This window comes from Mobula hypostoma, chromosome 8, assembly GCF_963921235.1.
Source record: "Mobula hypostoma chromosome 8, sMobHyp1.1, whole genome shotgun sequence".
NCBI lineage: Eukaryota > Metazoa > Chordata > Chondrichthyes > Myliobatiformes > Myliobatidae > Mobula > Mobula hypostoma.
The window spans coordinates 37,545,954-37,563,185 of NC_086104.1; the positions used below are offsets into that span (position 1 = coordinate 37,545,954).

The 17,232-nt window shown below is 39.0% G+C and overlaps 1 long non-coding RNA gene across 2 annotated transcripts in view; it reads right to left on the reverse strand.

The window, feature by feature from the left end:
• The window catches only part of LOC134350469 (uncharacterized), a 168,782-nt gene extending 152,782 nt beyond the window's left edge, over positions 1 to 16,000 (reverse strand). The window contains exon 1 of one of the 2 annotated variants that reach the window (XR_010018898.1): positions 15,893 to 16,000. This is a non-coding gene — a long non-coding RNA (uncharacterized LOC134350469). The remainder of the gene's footprint in view (positions 1 to 15,892) is intronic. The other variant, XR_010018899.1, reaches the window with a different exon arrangement.
• Between the last annotated feature and the right edge of the window lie 1,232 nt (positions 16,001 to 17,232).

Here is a 17,232-nt window from a genome sequence, read left to right on the forward strand (position 1 = left end):
TCATGGTGACTATGAGAAGTCTGCAAATGCATCAGCTAAATGTTAAGACAACAGGGTTATCTAATTCAGCGGTCCCCAACCAGTGGGCCGTGAGGAAACAATATGAGTCAGCTGCACCTTTCCTCATTCCCTGTCACGCACTGTTGAACTTGATAGGGTTGCCAACTGTCCCGTATTTTCCGGGACATCCCGCATATTGGGCTAAATTGGTTTGTTCCCATAAGGGACCACCCTTGTCCCATATTTCCCTTACTAAGGTAAAGCATTTCTATGAAATCTTTCGTACTGAATTGACATAAAGCGAAGAAGCAATTATCATTAATTTATATGGCAAAAATTTTTGAGCGTTCCCAGACCCAAAAAATAACCTACCAAATCATACCAAATAACACATAAAACCAAAAATAACACTAACATATGGTAAAAGCAGGAATGACGTGATAAATACACAACCTATATAAAGTATATGTACAGTATAGTCAGGAAGATTAAGCCAAAACTGATTTGTGGGGAAAAAAAAAATGGCAAGTACACGCATGCACACGTCACATGCCCGCACAAGGCTTCATGGTCATGGTAGTCTTTCCTGGGGTGAATGCAAGTGTCCTGGGATTTGACTGCTAATTTTATCCCTTATTTGGGAGTGAGAAGGTTGGCAACCCTAACTGTAAAAGACATGTTGAGATGACTTTAACCCTACTTGAACACCCACCGCCCGCCCCCACCCGGTCGGCCGGTCCGCAAGAATATTGTTAATATTAAACCGGTCCGTGGTGCAAGAAAGGTTGGGGACCCCTGTGTTAATTGACCTGCATCAACGCTGGGTTTAAGGAATTTGCACCATTGTAACATTGTGAACATTATGTAAGTTCAGAGAAGTTTGCAATTAGTTTGTCTCAGCAAAGGAGCTGGAACATTCGAAGGTATCTCCAACTGTAGATATGTAATTCAAAGGAAGAATTGTTAACCCAAAATATAGAAGGAAACAACATTATTGTAACTGTGGAAACTCTATTGAATCACCTACTATTACCATTGATCTTAAGGTTATAAAATATGAGATACTTCGAGTTTGGGAGACTCTACCCGGATTATCTCCAGAATGATGACTACTTGTTGCGATGAATAAAAACTTCTATATCACCAGTTTCAGTGTTTCTCTGGTGACTTCAATCACAGTTGCACCACTCAGTTTTACAGGAACAGCAAGGGAACTTCACACAAAATATGTCAAGCATCTCAGGTGGTTGATCCTGGCACATCTCATGGTGCAAGTTCATTTATCCCTGAAAATGGTGACACAAGTGGATTGGGCAGTGAAGAAGCTGCTTGGCGTGTTTGATTTCTTTTGCCAAGGGAATGAATATAAAAGTTGGCATTCCATATTATTGCTGTACAAGGCATTATCTGGCCTCACTTGGAGTATTGTATGCAGTTCTGGTCTCCAATCTGCCAGAATAATTTGGTAACTTAGAAAGTGTGCAGAAGACATTCACTGGGATGTTGCCTGGAACATAGTGCTTTACTTATAAGAAGGGATTGGATTGACTGGGCTTATTCTCTCTGGAACGTCGGAAACAGAGGGATGACTTTATAAAATGATAATGGGCCATATAGTGTAGATAATCGGAGCACCTTTCCCTTGGGTTGTGAAGTCTAAACTACAGGGTACAGGTTTAAGGAGAGAGATCTGAGTGACTTTTTTTTCACACGAGGAGTGGTGGATATATAGAAGGAACTGCCAGAGACTGTGGTAGAGGCAGATGTAATTACAACAATTTGAAACTCATTTTGATCAGTACTAAGGTAGAAGAGGTACAGAGGAATGCAGGTCTGACACAGGTATAGGGATTAGCACAGACAGGCATCATATTTGCCCTGCTTCTGAGGTCAATTGCTCGAGTCTGTGTCTATTTAACGTTTTACTCAAAAGCTGTCTGTATACTACTCCTTCAGAATTACATTTGAGAATCATTTCAGGTTTTTGTATTCAAGGCTGCCATAAAATCCAGCAATTTCTCTAGGCTACCCAGAAATTTCCAAGGAATGTATCAATAACAAAGGGATTCAGGAAATTATGTTAAAAAATGAATTGAATTGAATTGACTTTATTATTTGAATCCTTTATTTACATGGAGCAAAAATCTTTACGTTATGTCTCTGTCTAAATATGCAATGTGCAATTTATAGTAATTTATAATAATAAATAGTATGTACAACAGAAGTTAATATAACATAGAAATACAGTTGCATCAGCATGAATTAAGCAGTCTGATGGCCTGGTGGAAGAAACTGTCCCAGAGCCTGTTGGTCCTGACTTTTATGCTGTAGTACCATTTCCCGGATAGTAACAGCTGGAACATTTTGCGATTGGGGTGACTCGGGTCCCCAATGATCCTTCGGGCCCTTTTTACACAACTGTCTTTGTAAATGTCCTGAATAGTGGGAAGTTCACATCTACAGATGTGCTGGACTATCCATACCACTCTCTGCAATGTCCTGCCATTGAGGGAAGTACAGTTCCCATAACAAATGCTTTGTTCCCAATTTCCCTCTAACCTATTGGTTCCTTTTGCTGAGAGATTATATTGTAAAATTTGATTTGGCCCTGAAATTCAACTTTACGTGAGTACCATCTCACAACTCCAGTGTTTGAACAGGCCATCAGTCTGTTCAACCTGATGAAGGGTCTCGGCCCAAAATGTAGATTGTTTATTCTTTTCCATAGATGCTGTCTAACTTGTTGATTTCCTCCAGCATTTTGTGGTGTTGCTATCAGACTGTTAAGGACATGTTTTGTGTAATCCAACAGCTCCTGGCAATAACCCCAATCCTGGCTTCCAGACTGGCTATGGTTTGCTCTGGTTCATCATTCCTGTGTCCAGCTTCAAAGGCTAAATATCTCAGAATGTCAGAAACACTACTATCCCAGTTAACCTAACAATTGGTATGTCCTTGGACTCTGGGAACAAACTGGAGCTCCCAGAGGAAACCCACACAGTCACCGGGAGAATGTAGAAAGTCCTTACAGGCAGTGGGTGGGAATTGAACCTGGGTTCCTGGTACTGTAAAGTGTTGTCCTAGCCATTACGCCACCATGCCAACACATGACAGAGATAGACAAACAACCAATGTGCAAAATACAACAAGCTATCCATATATAAAAAGAAAAACATACATTTATAACAAATAAATAAGCATAAATATTAAGAACATGAGGTGAAGAGTCCTGGAAAGTGAGGCTATAAGCAAACACGAGGAAATCTGCAGATGCTGGAATTTCAAGCAACATACATAAAAGTTGCTGGTGAACACAGCAGGCCAGGCAGCATCTCTAAGAAGAGGTACAGTCGATGTTTCAGGCCGAGACCCTTCGTCTATAGGCAGTTCAGTGTTGGAGAGAGTGAAAATGAATGGTCTTGGCTGCTCTGGTTCAAGAACCTGATGATTGCAGGGTAATAACTATTCCTGAATTTGGTGGTGTGGGCACTGAATCTCCTGTACCTCTTTTCTGATGGCAGCAGCAAGAAGAGAGCATGACCTGGATGGTGCAGGTCCTTTGTAATAGATGATGCTATCCTGCAACAGCGTTCCTTGTAGATATGCTTAATGGTGAGGAGGGCTTTACCCGTGATGGATTCAGCACTTGATGATGTGATGGCTCTGATCATAATGGACGCGTGATTTCTCTCATCAATTTTTCTTCTGCTGTGCCAAGCACACTGACCTCTTGCTGAATCATGTTTTTACAACTTCTTGGCTCTCTTCCACATCCTTGACTAAGTAATCATCAGTCATGTGCATGATTTCTTGGTATATGTTGGCAAACATTTTGTTCACAATGGATGCTTTAATCAAGTCCAGCCCTGTCCTCACCTAACCTCCACTCACGGACGCACTTTCAACAGCAAATGCTATCACACGAGTGATCAATGGCACTGAGGCCATACAGTATATAGAGACCTAAGGGTTATTACTGACTGGCTGCTCGAGTCTGTGATACTGTGTTGCTGAAAGTTAACAGCAAAGTTTGAAATACTTGGACTTGGAAAAAAATCAGTAAAGAAATACTGTAACGATTGATAAGCAGAGTACATGTTCAAATCACTCCGAAGGATATTGCTTTGTAATTTTATTCAAAATGTTTGGTATGCTGAGAGAGGCCTCACTGAGATGGCTCGGACACCTTTGCTATTAGTTAAATTGATGGGTTTTAATTATGCAGTGATGATGATGCTAATTTCTTTAGGAGATTTTCAGGCAATCGGCTGTCACATTCTATTTCAAATGGCAGATTGTGTATAGTACAATCTGAGTGATAGTTGTTCTAACACTGTCAGTGTTAGTTAAGGTCCAAGTATTTTTACACACCCATTTGATGACATGTGCTTCTTTGCACCTTTGTCCACCGAATTCATAAAGCTTTCCATGGAAGCTTACAAAGCAAGTCTTATGAGATACCTGCAGTAAGTTCCCAAGCTCTACATGTTTAGTCTTGTAGGAGCGGCCAGAACAAGGTGCTACATGATCTGCCTCTTGCCGCAATCACCTGTTTCAAATATTGCAAGCCCCAAACCTTGGCTTGGTAATGAAATCACTCAGATTCTCTGATTCTTCCTTAACCCATGTGATGCTGCTCACGTAATGCCACAATGGCCCCACCATCAGATTCATGAATCATGCCTGCCACAGCTCTTCGTGTACGAGGTGCAGCAGGCGAATCACCATCCGTTGAATAAACTTGCTATAACTAAATATGGGTTGAGAGGCTAATGAAGTAATCTGGCACTGCTCCAATAATTAACAATGGCCAAAGAAATTCAGTCCTTGTGCTGAGAGCTAAATGAAGAATGTAAAGGAGAAGTAGTAAATTGCAGGTGAGAGAACATTTCAGCAGTGTTATTCAAAATCATTTATAACACTACCTGGGATTTTGTTATGCAAAAAACTACTGGTTAAATTTAAGAGAGTAATATCTCATGATAAATATACCAGCTTCTCTGTAACTGAACAATGACACCACTTAGACTAATGCCACCATTTATATTATTGGCACATTGTCATGTAGGATTACATACAATTTCAAGCAATTATTTCTTCTTAGCTTTTCTCTTCTGACAGTGGGGAGTGAATTAAATTGTGATCTGCTGTCATAAGTGTTGAAGATATGTTCAACAGAGTCTATGTCACTATTCCTCCCGGTTCCGATCAGGACTTTGTTGATGTTTTAATCTTTCTCCTTTCCCAGATGAACTTGAAGCCAATTACAATGTTGCAGCTCCAACTACAATTATTAGTCATGGAACAAGGTTTGATACTGGGACTATTTTGCTGTTTACTTCTCATAATTAAAATTTTTCTTGCACTATTTTTCTTGTAATAGCTCACAATATTCAATATAAAGGTACCAACAGACAGTTCTGGGAAGAGAAATTGCCATTGTAATCTTTTCCACTGAGCAACTTTTCTTCAGTCCGGTGAAGATCATCTTCTCTAGTATAATGACAACTACATGGGATTACATAGGTAATACATTTCTGCAATAGGCCATTTGGCCCAATCATTATCTACAGGTGTTGATTCCCCTCCAGGGTACTTACTGTCTATTCCCATCTTAATCAACCCTTTTAATTTATTCTTCCTCAGACCTTTGTCCCTAAAATTCTCAATCCCTTAATTCCCATTGCTGATTGTTCTGCTCCCTAGAGAGCTCCACCTCCTCATGAGTATCACCAGTATCATTGGTAATATCTCATACTATCTGACAGGAGGTCCTCACAGGATGACTGATGAAGATGCAAGTAATGAGATAAAAAAAACAGCATATTCCCATATAAATACATTTTCCTGCTATTTATGTAAGAAAGCCATTCCAGCAAACTCTGGCCCCACACGTCTGCATCAAGATTGATTCTGGTAGGAGGGAAAAGCCACGTTGAAAATCTATGGCAAGGTTCAATGCATCAGATTTCTGTCCCTGAGTCTGCCAAGGTTTTGGAAAATATAAAAATCAGAAACAGGCATTTTCAAGAGCTGCTCAGACAATATAGATGCAAAGTTGCTAAATATTTCCAAGTTTCTTTTTAAACAAGATGGCCAAAGTATGGATTCTAGTTGGCCATTAAATCTCATTTTACCACACATCAGAACCTAATTAGTCAAGAATCAGAGGATTGTACAATTGGTTAAAAAAGATCTATCATGAATTAAAATACACTAACCTTGTGCTTTCTACCTGTAAAATTGAAAATGCTGAAGATCATATTTCAGAATTTTATAAGACCAGTTCAAGTATTACTTTAGACAAATAATAAAAAATTTACATGTTTGGACCGAGCTCAGCTTTAAAGTAGTAGGTTGGCATTTTGTCAGAGAGGAAAATGCTGCCAACTTTAATTGGCATGGTCAGAACAAATTGTCAATTTTTCTTGTCAGAAGCTTGTTTTTAAAAAATAATATTTCTTCCATCTCAGCTCTAACTAGGCAAGGGATGATGTTGCAGGAGATGGAAAATTGCCTCCAGACATCATCCAATGATGGCTTAAAGAGATTAGTGTTCAAATTTAAATTCAGACCAGTAATTTTGGCTGAAAATCCAGTGCTTAATTGTCTAAACAAGACCAGTCAACAAACATTCGTGGACTGTCCTGTGGACTAAAGTCAATAATAGTCAGTATTTAGCTGCTAGGAACAAAGAACGATTACTATCAGGAACTCACCTTTTCTTTCCTCCCACCTCTTAATAAGCACACACGTTTCCCCTAATAGTTTCATAGGCAAAAATTTAATGCTTCCATTTGCTGGATCAACCAGAAATGATGGTTTTTTTCCCCCAAAACTGCTTTATCTATTTCAAAAACAAAATAGAGTGGATGCTGGTTAATTGGGTCACATCGGATCTAGTCCATCTTGTCCTAATTAAGTGGTTGCCCAAATCAGCCAAAGTTTCATGGAAATACTGAAAAGGTATAAAAAAGACAAACTACTATTTAACTGAGTGACAAATTATGTATTTAAATGAAATACAGATAAGAAATTAGAATATTACCAATACCTCTACAGTACTATAAAACTGATGGCATGAACATCGACTTCTCTAACTTCCGCTAAGGCCCCACCTCCCCCTCGTACCCCATCTGTTACTCATTTTTATGCACACATTCTTTCTCTCACTCTCCTTTTTCTCCCTCTGTCCCTCTGAATATACCTCTTGCCCATCCTCTGGGTCACCACCCCCCCCTTGTCTTTCTTCCCGGACCTCCTGTCCCATGATCCTCTTGTATCCCCTTTTGCCTATCACCTGTCCAGCTCTCGGCTCTATCCCTCCCCCTCCTGTCTTCTCCTATCATTTTGCATCTCCCCCTCCCCCTCCAGCTTTCAAATCCCTTACTTACTCTTCCTTCAGTTAGTCCTGACGAAGGGTCTCGGCCTGAAACATCGACTGCGCCTCTTCCTATAGATGCTGCTTGGCCTGCTGCGTTCACCAGCAACTTTGATGTATGTTGCTGTAAAACTGTGTATTTAGTTCCTAATAGTTATCATCAGAGAAATTCATCTGCCATGTTCTTATGATTGAATGTAAATGAATGAAATCAGCTCAGACACCTAAAGCAGTTTATGGACAACCTTCACACAATGCATTAGACAATTTCATCCTCCAAATCTTCATTTTCATTCAAGATGATTGTAAATACCTTTGAATTCTTGGTAATTCCTAGCCAGTTGAAACAGTGAAATTGTTTCACTTTCACCCCTGGCATCTCCAAGCTTGAATGGTTGAAACCGTGGTGAACAAAACAGTTCTGAACTGTCTGACTGCTAATTTCTCATCAACTAACAGTGACAAAAATCACAGCTTTTTGAATACAAACACGCGAAATTGACGCTATTCAAAAACTGATCGGTCTCAGTTTAGTATAGTGCCTAACGGGCATAAGTACAAATGACTGACACTAGTTAGAAACTGTTTGGCAACAGTATCCCAAATAAAAGAAGAGAATCCTGGCTATTTTCTTAATTTAGATTTTGTTCTTTAAGAAGTTGTCCCAAATAAACAGCTACTTGACTTAACCGATGACCCAATTAACAGGAATCTGCTGTAGTTACCTTTGACATTTATTAAGTAGAAATAACCACCTTCTATTTCCTATCTATCAAACTGATAACAAATAGCCGATTAACTATACATTAATTTTGTCGATTAATGAAACATAGATTACACATTCAATTCTTTGAGATTAGCCCTGGAACACTTTGAACTAAGCAACTATACTACTGGTAAATCATGGAATAGCTTTGTGATCAATAATACTTTAAATGTTTATAAAGCTTTGCATTGTAATTTGCTTTAAATTAACTTTGCAAAGTAAGACAATGCTTAGATCTAGACTCTCCTTCCTTCTGCCTGACATATTCAAATTTACTGATGGTAATTGGTTGAATTCTATTCAGCACTTTTATGCGAAGAGAATTTCCTCAAGCAAGCAGCTTTGCTTTCAGGGTCCAGAGGCAAACCCTTTCTGCTTTATCAACTATGGCAATGTTACCTCTGAGTGATCCTATAGAAATAAACAGACTTATGAAAATGACCTAACCTTGTGAGAGCCACAACGTTTGTTTGATAACATGGCAAAAACCTAAGGAATATGCATGCTTGCATCACAAACAGAACGCTTGACACTGTAAAATCCTTGACTAAATTCTGCCTGTATTCGCTCCCACAAAAAGAGTCCATAGCTTTAGGCAATAAACACTGAATGGAACTATTGTTTAAATTAACTTTGCTTTTTTTTAAAACTTTGCTTCCTAGTCCTAATCTTATTTAGTTGAAAGCTATTCACTTGATATGGTTTAGAGCAGATTAAATCATTGCTTTTGGCAGATCACTTCCATCATGCACAACCGACTTAATTGCACCAGGAATCTTTTGGTACAGACAGCATTCTGCCAGTAAAATGCCACATCCGAATTAATGGGTTTCACCACTAAGGAACTGCAGACGGATACAAATCTGTACAGTAGGAAGATGATACTCTGCCAATAACTTGACCTGAGCATATCTCTACAATTCTTTATGCTGAATGAAATTTTCAAAATTATTTTCAAGCGCTATCTGTGAGAAACAACAATCTGTGCAGGGAAATCCTAGACACAGGATACAGAACTGAAGTACCACAAGCATTCTATCCTCAAGAAAGTAGGAAATAATAGGAACAGCTACAAATTAGCTACAAATTACGTTTTGGTATTTTGATCTAAAAATTGTACTGCTGGGTTCCAAGAGTTCTTATTTACTTATTTCCCACCATGCCACAGGCATTAAGGGCAGTACTGAAGGTCATCTATCTCTGGTGGTGTTCAGGGCTTTCTTCATCATGTCAGTAGCTTGCTCTCGGTTTTCACAATTGTCAGTCATGTCAGTCCCAGCTGGAGACTCAGGAATACTGCTGCACTCTGATGTGAAAGGATTCTTCATTGTTGTTTCCATACAGTTTTGTTTGACCAGTCAGGGTTGTTAGGCCCTAGCTGAAACCCCTGACCTGGTGGACCAGTGTGCTACTTTTGGGCTGGCCTCTACTCTTTAACCTGTTTGGCATTGGTGAATCCATAAAGACCCAAAGCATAAAGCCCCATCTCCAGTGAACATATTTATCTGGGTCACTGAGGCACACAAGCCTCCAAAATCTACAAGTTTGTGATCCTCTTGGAGACCCAAGAGCTCAAGCAAATATTATTACCGAATACAAGTTCAAAGTTCAAAGTAAATTTATGATCAAAATACATATATTTCTCAATATACAACCCTGAGATTCATTTTTTTTTTGGTGGGTAAACACAGTCAACCCAAGAAACACAAGGTTGTGTTAACTGACTTAGAGATCTTAGAAAGTGAGGTCCTGCTTCAGCGGAAAATGCTGAAAGTTAATAAGTCTCCAGGGGCACACAATATATATCCAAGGGTACATAAAGAAGTCTATGATTATATATACAAACCTTTAACATGTATTTTTCAAAAGTCGGTGAAGACTGGTGAAATCCCTATGGACTGGAAAAGGGCAAGCGTTATCCCAGTATACAAGAAGGGTGACCACACTGACCCTGGTAACTATAGAGTGGTAAGCTTAACGTGTCTCACAGGTAAGATAATGGAAACAGTAATAAAGAATGAGCTGGAAAAGCAGCTGATAAGAACAGGCATATTAAAAGAAAGTCAGCATGGATTCAGAAAGCGGAAATCATGTTTTACTAACATTCTGGAGTTCTATGAAGAGGCAACTAAAATTTATCATAATATTAGAGTAGTTGATATCATTTACTTGGACCTTCAGAAGGCTGTTGAAAAGGTTAATGATCAAATTACAGGAGGTAAAGATTCAGAGTAAAGTGTGCAAATGTGTGCAGAATTGGCTCAGAAACAGAAAACGACAAATTATGGTGAGAGGAAAATTTTCACAACTAGAAGATGTGGGGTTCAACAGGGATTGGTTTTCGGCCACTGCTGTTTTTTAATTTACGTTAATGATTTGTATGCGCATATAACAAATAAACTAGTAAAGTTTGCCAGGACACAAAATTAGGGGGACGGGCTGTTAATATTCAGCCAGCAGAATCAATACAGTTAGATCCAAACAAGACTTAATCTGGTCTGCAGGGTATGAGCTATGAAGAAATATTTAAATAATTAATTTTTTAGCCTATGTTGAATGACAGCAAACATACTAGAAGTGTTCAAAATTAATGAGGACATGGAGCCATAGGTGGAGACTCGTCGAAGGGAGATTTCAGACTAATATCAGGAAGCATTTCTTTACACAGTGAGTTGAGGACACATCGAACACACTACCTAGTTCTGTAGTTGAGAGTCATATCTTAGAGACATTCAAATCTAAACTCAATAGTTATTTCAGAATTGGAATCAGATTTATTATTACCGGCATGTGAGGTGAAATTTAACTTAGCAGCAGCAGTTCAATGCAATACATAATCTAGCAAAGGAATAATAATAATAATAAATAAAATAATAATAATAAACAAGTCAATCAATTACATACATGTTGGATAGATTAAAAACATGCAAAAACAGAAATACTGTATATTTTAAAAAGTGAGGTCGTGTTCGCAGGTTCAATGTACATTTAGGAATCGATGGCAGAGGGAAAGAAGCTGTTCTTGAATCGCTGAGTGTGTGCTTTCAGGCTTCTGTATCTCTTACCTGATGGTAACAGTGAGAAAAGGGCATACCATGGGTGCTGGAGATCCTTAATAATGGATACTGCCTTTCTGAGACACCATTCCTTGAAGATGCCCTGGGTACTTTGTAGGCTAATACCCAAGATGGAGCTGACTAGATTTACAACTTTCTGCAGCTTCTTTCGGTCCTGTGCAGTAGCCCCTCCATACCAGACGTGATGCAGCCTGTCAGAATGCTCTCCACAGTACAACTATAGAAGTTTTTGAGTGTATTTATTGACATGTCAAATCTCTTCAAACTCCTAATAAAGTATAGCTGCTGTCTTGCCTTCTTTATAATTACATCAATATTTTGGGACCAGGTTAGATCCTCAGAGTTCTTGACACCAGGAATTTGAAACTACTCACTCTCTCTACTTCTGATCCCTCTCTGAGGATTGGTATGTGTTCCTTCGTCTTACCCTTCCTGAAGTCCACAATCAGCTCTTTCATCTCACTGACGTTGAGTGCCAGGTTGTTGCTGCGGCACCATTCCACTAGTTGGCATATCTCACTCCTGTACACCCTCTCATCACCACCTGAGATTCTACCAACAATGGTTGGTACAACACAGTATGTGAAAAGGGATTTGGGAAGCTTTGTTGGGCCATATGGCCTATTCTTGTCAAATACTTTCTGATGTTCTGATAATAGAATCAGTGAAAGACCACACCCAACAGAACAAACAACGTGCAAAAGAAAACAAGCTATGCAAGCACAAAGGTAAAAAAAAACAAATAAGCAATAGATATTGAGAACATGAGATGAAGAGTCCTTGAAAGTGGGTCAACAGGTTGTGACAACAGTTCAGTAATGAGGTGAGTGAAGTTATCTCCTCTGGTTCTAGAGTCTGATGGTTGAAGAGTAATAACTATTCCAGAACCTGGTGATATGAATCCTGAGGTTCCTGTACCTTCTTCCCAATGGCAGCAGCGAGAAGAGAGCATGTCCTGGATAATGGTGGTTCTTGATGATGGATGCTGCTTTTCTATGACAGTGCTCCATATAATTTGTTCAATTGTGGGAATGGCTTTACCTGTGATGGACTGGAATTTATTCACTACTTTTTGGAGGATTTTCTGTTCAATGGCATTGGGGTTTCCATACTGGACTGCAATGCAGCCAGTCAATATACTCTCCACCACACACCTATAGAGGTTTGTCAAAGTTTTAGAAGTCATACCGAATCTTCCCAAACTTCTAAGGAAGTAAAGGCACTGCCATGTTTTCTTGGTCATTGCAATTACATGCTGGACCCAGGACAGATCCTCTAAAATGATAACACCAAGGAATATAAAGTTGTTGACTTCTCCACCTCTGGTCCCCTGTTGAGGACTGGCTCATGGACCTCTGGTTTATTCCTCCTGAAGACAGTTATCAACTCCTTGGTCTTGCTGACATTGAGTGAGAAGTTGTTGTTGTGGCTCCCCTCAGCAAGCTTTCCGGTCTTCTTCCTATATGCTGATTTGTCACCATCTTTGATTCAGCCAACAACAGTGACGTCGTCAGCAAACTTAAATACAGCATTGGAGCTAAGCTTATCCTCACAGTCGCAAGTGTAAAGTGAGTACAGTAAGGGCCTAAGCACACATCTTTGTTGTACACCTGTGCTAATAGAGATTGTGGAGGAGATGTTGTTGCTAATCTGAACTGACTAGGGTCTGCAAATGAGGAATTCAAGGATCCAATTGCACAGGGAGGCATTGAGGCTAAGGTCTTGAACCTTATTGATTAATTTTGAGGGGATAATAGTTTTGAATGCTCAGATGTGGTCGATAAAGAGCATCCCGATGTTCGCACCTTTGCTGTCCAGATGTCCAAGGGTTGAGTAAAGAGCCAATGAAATGGCATTTTACCATAAGTGGTAAAATGTTTTTATAAGTATACGACCAATTTACATGACCAGAAAACTTGTTGAGAGGTTTGCAATTTATATCATGAAGAGAAGATTGTTCTGTACTTTAAGATGTCACATGTTGTATAGCAGAAAAAATCTCCATATAATGAAAACATGCCTTTGCCTTTTCGCTATAGCAGTCTTTGCTCGCTGAAATTCTTTGGGGCAAAAAGGTTTCCACTCAGATGATTCCAGATTAACTTCTGTTGTCGGAAAAATATAAGTCAATTATTTTGTAAAAAGTTTTAAATATCAGCAAAGTTCAGCAGATAATACCAGATACTGCGCGAGTTTCCTCCAGGTGCTCCAGTTCCCTCACATAGTCCAAAGCCATATTGGTTAGTAGGTTAATTAAGGCCAATTTATACTTGTGCTTCAAATCGATGCCATAGGTACAGCGTAGCTGCGTACCCTACACCATACCCTACGCTGTAGCCTGACGTGCACCTCCCCAAAAATGTAACTACACGTCGTGGCAACGCAGACTGCAACAACTGTGATTGGTCCGCGTGGTAGCATCACAATTCCTCCAACGCTGCAGTAGCTTCCCACTGGGCGACTGAAGGGCAGGGAAGGAACTCTGGCTGCAATGCTTTCCATAAAGCTTTACAGACCTCCAAAATTATGGAGGAACCTGTGCTTGACGCCAGTTTGTAGCTAGCTGCTACAGCCTGTTGACTTCCACCTGAAGCTAAAACACGGATGGTGATTGCCAGTCTCTGAGTATACTGTGTGTACACTGATGCGAAATAAATGGTTAGAGACTATGAACCAAATCGTCAAATCTACCTGCCGACATCTGAAGATATTTGAAATGCATTTCCTCATCCATGTCTCTCAGTGGCAGGACAAGCACTGAAAATTCACCCTCCTTCAGTTTCAATCACCATTGTTTGAAGTTTGAGTTTCTTCGTGTTGAGTTTCAACACGAAGAAACTCAATACAGTGGCATGGAAACCCCACTGCCAACTAGAGTTTTGATGGTGAATTGCAGACACACCAAAGCACAAGTATAAATGCTCACAACGGCATAGCCCACTTGTGTAGGCTACAGCGTAGGCTACTACGCAGAAGTATAAATCAAATTTAAGTCATCGTAAATTGTCCTGTGATTAGGCTAGGATTAAACTGGAGGATTGTTGGGTAGTATGGCTCAATGGGCAGGAAGGGCCTATTACACATTATGTCAATAAGATAAATAAATAAATCTTGGTGATGCTGCAGTAACCTGGAAATTCAATCATTTTTACAGAACACCTTCTTAATTAAAGCGGCACTGCTGCACACTGAAGGCACCATGAATGCAGAATGTTTTTTGTAGTTAGATGTCACTAGGACAGAGGACAAGTGGAAAACGTTTGCTCCATGAAGAAAAGTCCTTCCCCCCCCCACCCCCACAGTGTCCAATGTCCAACTCCTGTTACTCAGTAGGAGCAAAGTCTCAGTGGAAAGAAGTACATTCTGTCCCTATGGTGTCCCTAAAGGCAATGTTAAAAAAAACAAATAGATATCACTTTCCAGATACCTTCCAATATAAATATAAACCAGTCAGATTCCATAATGTTAGAGTAGGCTATTAGTCTTACCATTTAATGATCCATATTCACAACTTATGCAAGAAAAAAAACTTACAGATGTAAATGTGAAGAGGTCATTCCTACAACAAAAAAATACAATTCTGTGGTGACCTGTTTAGTGAAGTATCTAAAGAGAAACATCTATTATGTCCAGGTCTAACTCTCAAGGTACCTTGAGTGTAATAAAACTATATGCCAATTGGATTTGTGCTTGCCTATCGTTATAAATTCTTCCTTATTTCCATAAGGTAAAGTCCTCAAATCTTGTGATATTCTAAATCTCTACCTTTTCCACATAAGAGACTTCGTGGTGTAATGGAGCTCGTGATAAAAACATTCATTTTCACATAGTATGACTGGCATTGCTTGCAAGTGAAAAGTTTATGGGCAAACAAACAGGGATTGGCATATTTACTCTTTGAAGGATGTTTGATTTATGGAGCTATTCACTCAAATGATCTGTTTGGCATTGTTATCTCATCTCTCTATGCTGTTTCAATATGTTTAAAGTTTTAATTAAGTAAAACCACATTTAGCACTGTGATAGGATGAGATAATACAATGGAACACATTGAAAAGGCCTGAATATCTTTTTCAATTGAACTCGGGCTGGAACTGCAAGCGTCAATTCAGTACTGAATGATAAGCTAGTTTTGCAGTAGATTTTCCGTTCTTGCAGTAATACCATCATAAATGTGGTTAAAGAGATAAACAACATCTGACGAACCTTCCTTTGATCCCAAAGGATGCTAAAGTCAGCCTTTTCTGCTGGCGCAAGACAGGATTCTCATTACCTTATCAAGCTATTTGATCAGAAAGGGAATTGGGAGGAGGGGGAAGGGAAATAAGGGAAATGGGGTGGGGAAGGGGGGTTGCTGCATATTGTTCTAGTGATTGAAGGGGTGAGGTAGTTATGGTTATGATACACAGGAGTCTTCAGCAGTATATAGGAACAGTTAAAATACTTCCTGACAAGTTCATTGAAGCATTAAAGTGACAGTACTTACAAATATTCACAGGATCCTGCAAGTCACATTGGAATATTGAAACTGACTCATGGAATATATGGTCCACAACTGCTTAAAACCAGAAGCAGCATTAAGCAAGTCACCAAACACCTAAGTATCAATGCCAACACCAGACCATTTACAAACAGGGGGTACAGCATACAAAATACTACTAGGATTACCTGGGAGCATTTGCTTTCAGTAGCGAGTTCATCTTGTTCAGTGAATTGTTGGACTGCTATGTCTTTATCAAAAGACTCTTTGTTTCACATTTAAAGGTGTTGTAGTTCAGAACAGCTAGCTCAAGTTGCAATATTTTATTTATATTTTGCAACTTAGCATAAAGGCATGGCCAATTTTGAATATGACCCTTGATTGTTCCCCTGACTGAATCTGACTCCTTATTTCTTATTGATTTATTTCTTTATTCCTGGCTTTGGAAAGAAGTGTGCAAAGATTAGCACATAGTAAAGATAAACCCTTCCTTATATTTTTTTATCAGATATGACAGCAAATGATTACACATTAAAATAGGAGTGTTTTGTTTACGGCAATTATAAAATGGAATATCATTACAGAAAATCCATTTTAATTAGGATAGATTTTACAAACACTCCATAATTTCTTAGTGTTATTTGGCATTCACTTGGGATAGTGCCAACAAAATATAATCCTGTGTGATGACTATTTTGTAATTGCTTTTAGACTCTTTCCAGCACCAAATGTTGCACATTGCTCATTGGATCATAAAAACAAGAGCTATTGAAACAGGCAGAGTCCAAACACTTTGACCTTTGAACATTTGAAATATGGCTGTGCAGATTTCTGTGCTTGTAATTTGATTGGTCAGTAATATAGATGGAAAGAGTTTAAGGCTGCTCAAACAGGCAAAGTGAGTTTTATTTTGACCCAATATTTTGATAATTCTGATTAATTTTACTTTGCATATTTTGAAACAGACATCATATTAAATTGGATGTAAAAGATCGTGCCTGACACTAACTCATGTGAATAATCTTTGCATTTCTGCATTTCTAACAACCACCACAAATGCTTAATTGTCCATCTGGCAGGCTTTCAGCAATATTACTAGTTATTTCAGCAGGTACTCCTTATACCATTGTCTAAAGAGAAGGAAAAACCAGCTGATGCTCACTGCTACCTAGTGCAAATTTCTGAAAAAATCTCTGTCTCCAAGTCCATTGTAGATAAAGCAACAAGAGCAAAATCCAAACCTTTGCATGGTAAATAAATATAGTGCCATTTTGCATTACTTTACACTCTTTGATTAAAAATAATAAAAAGTTGAAATGTCATTACACTGTATGTTGATATTATAACCATTACTCATGACCAAAGTCCATGTGGATTTGTGACAGCTTCAACACCTTTTAATTTGTAATTTGAGGAGCTGATAGCCTCAAGTAACCTGTATGATATCACCAAATGTAAACAAAGTAGATCAAAGTCTTTGTTAGATTAGTTTGCTGAAGGAAAGGGGCTGTTTTCAGGTAAGTAAATG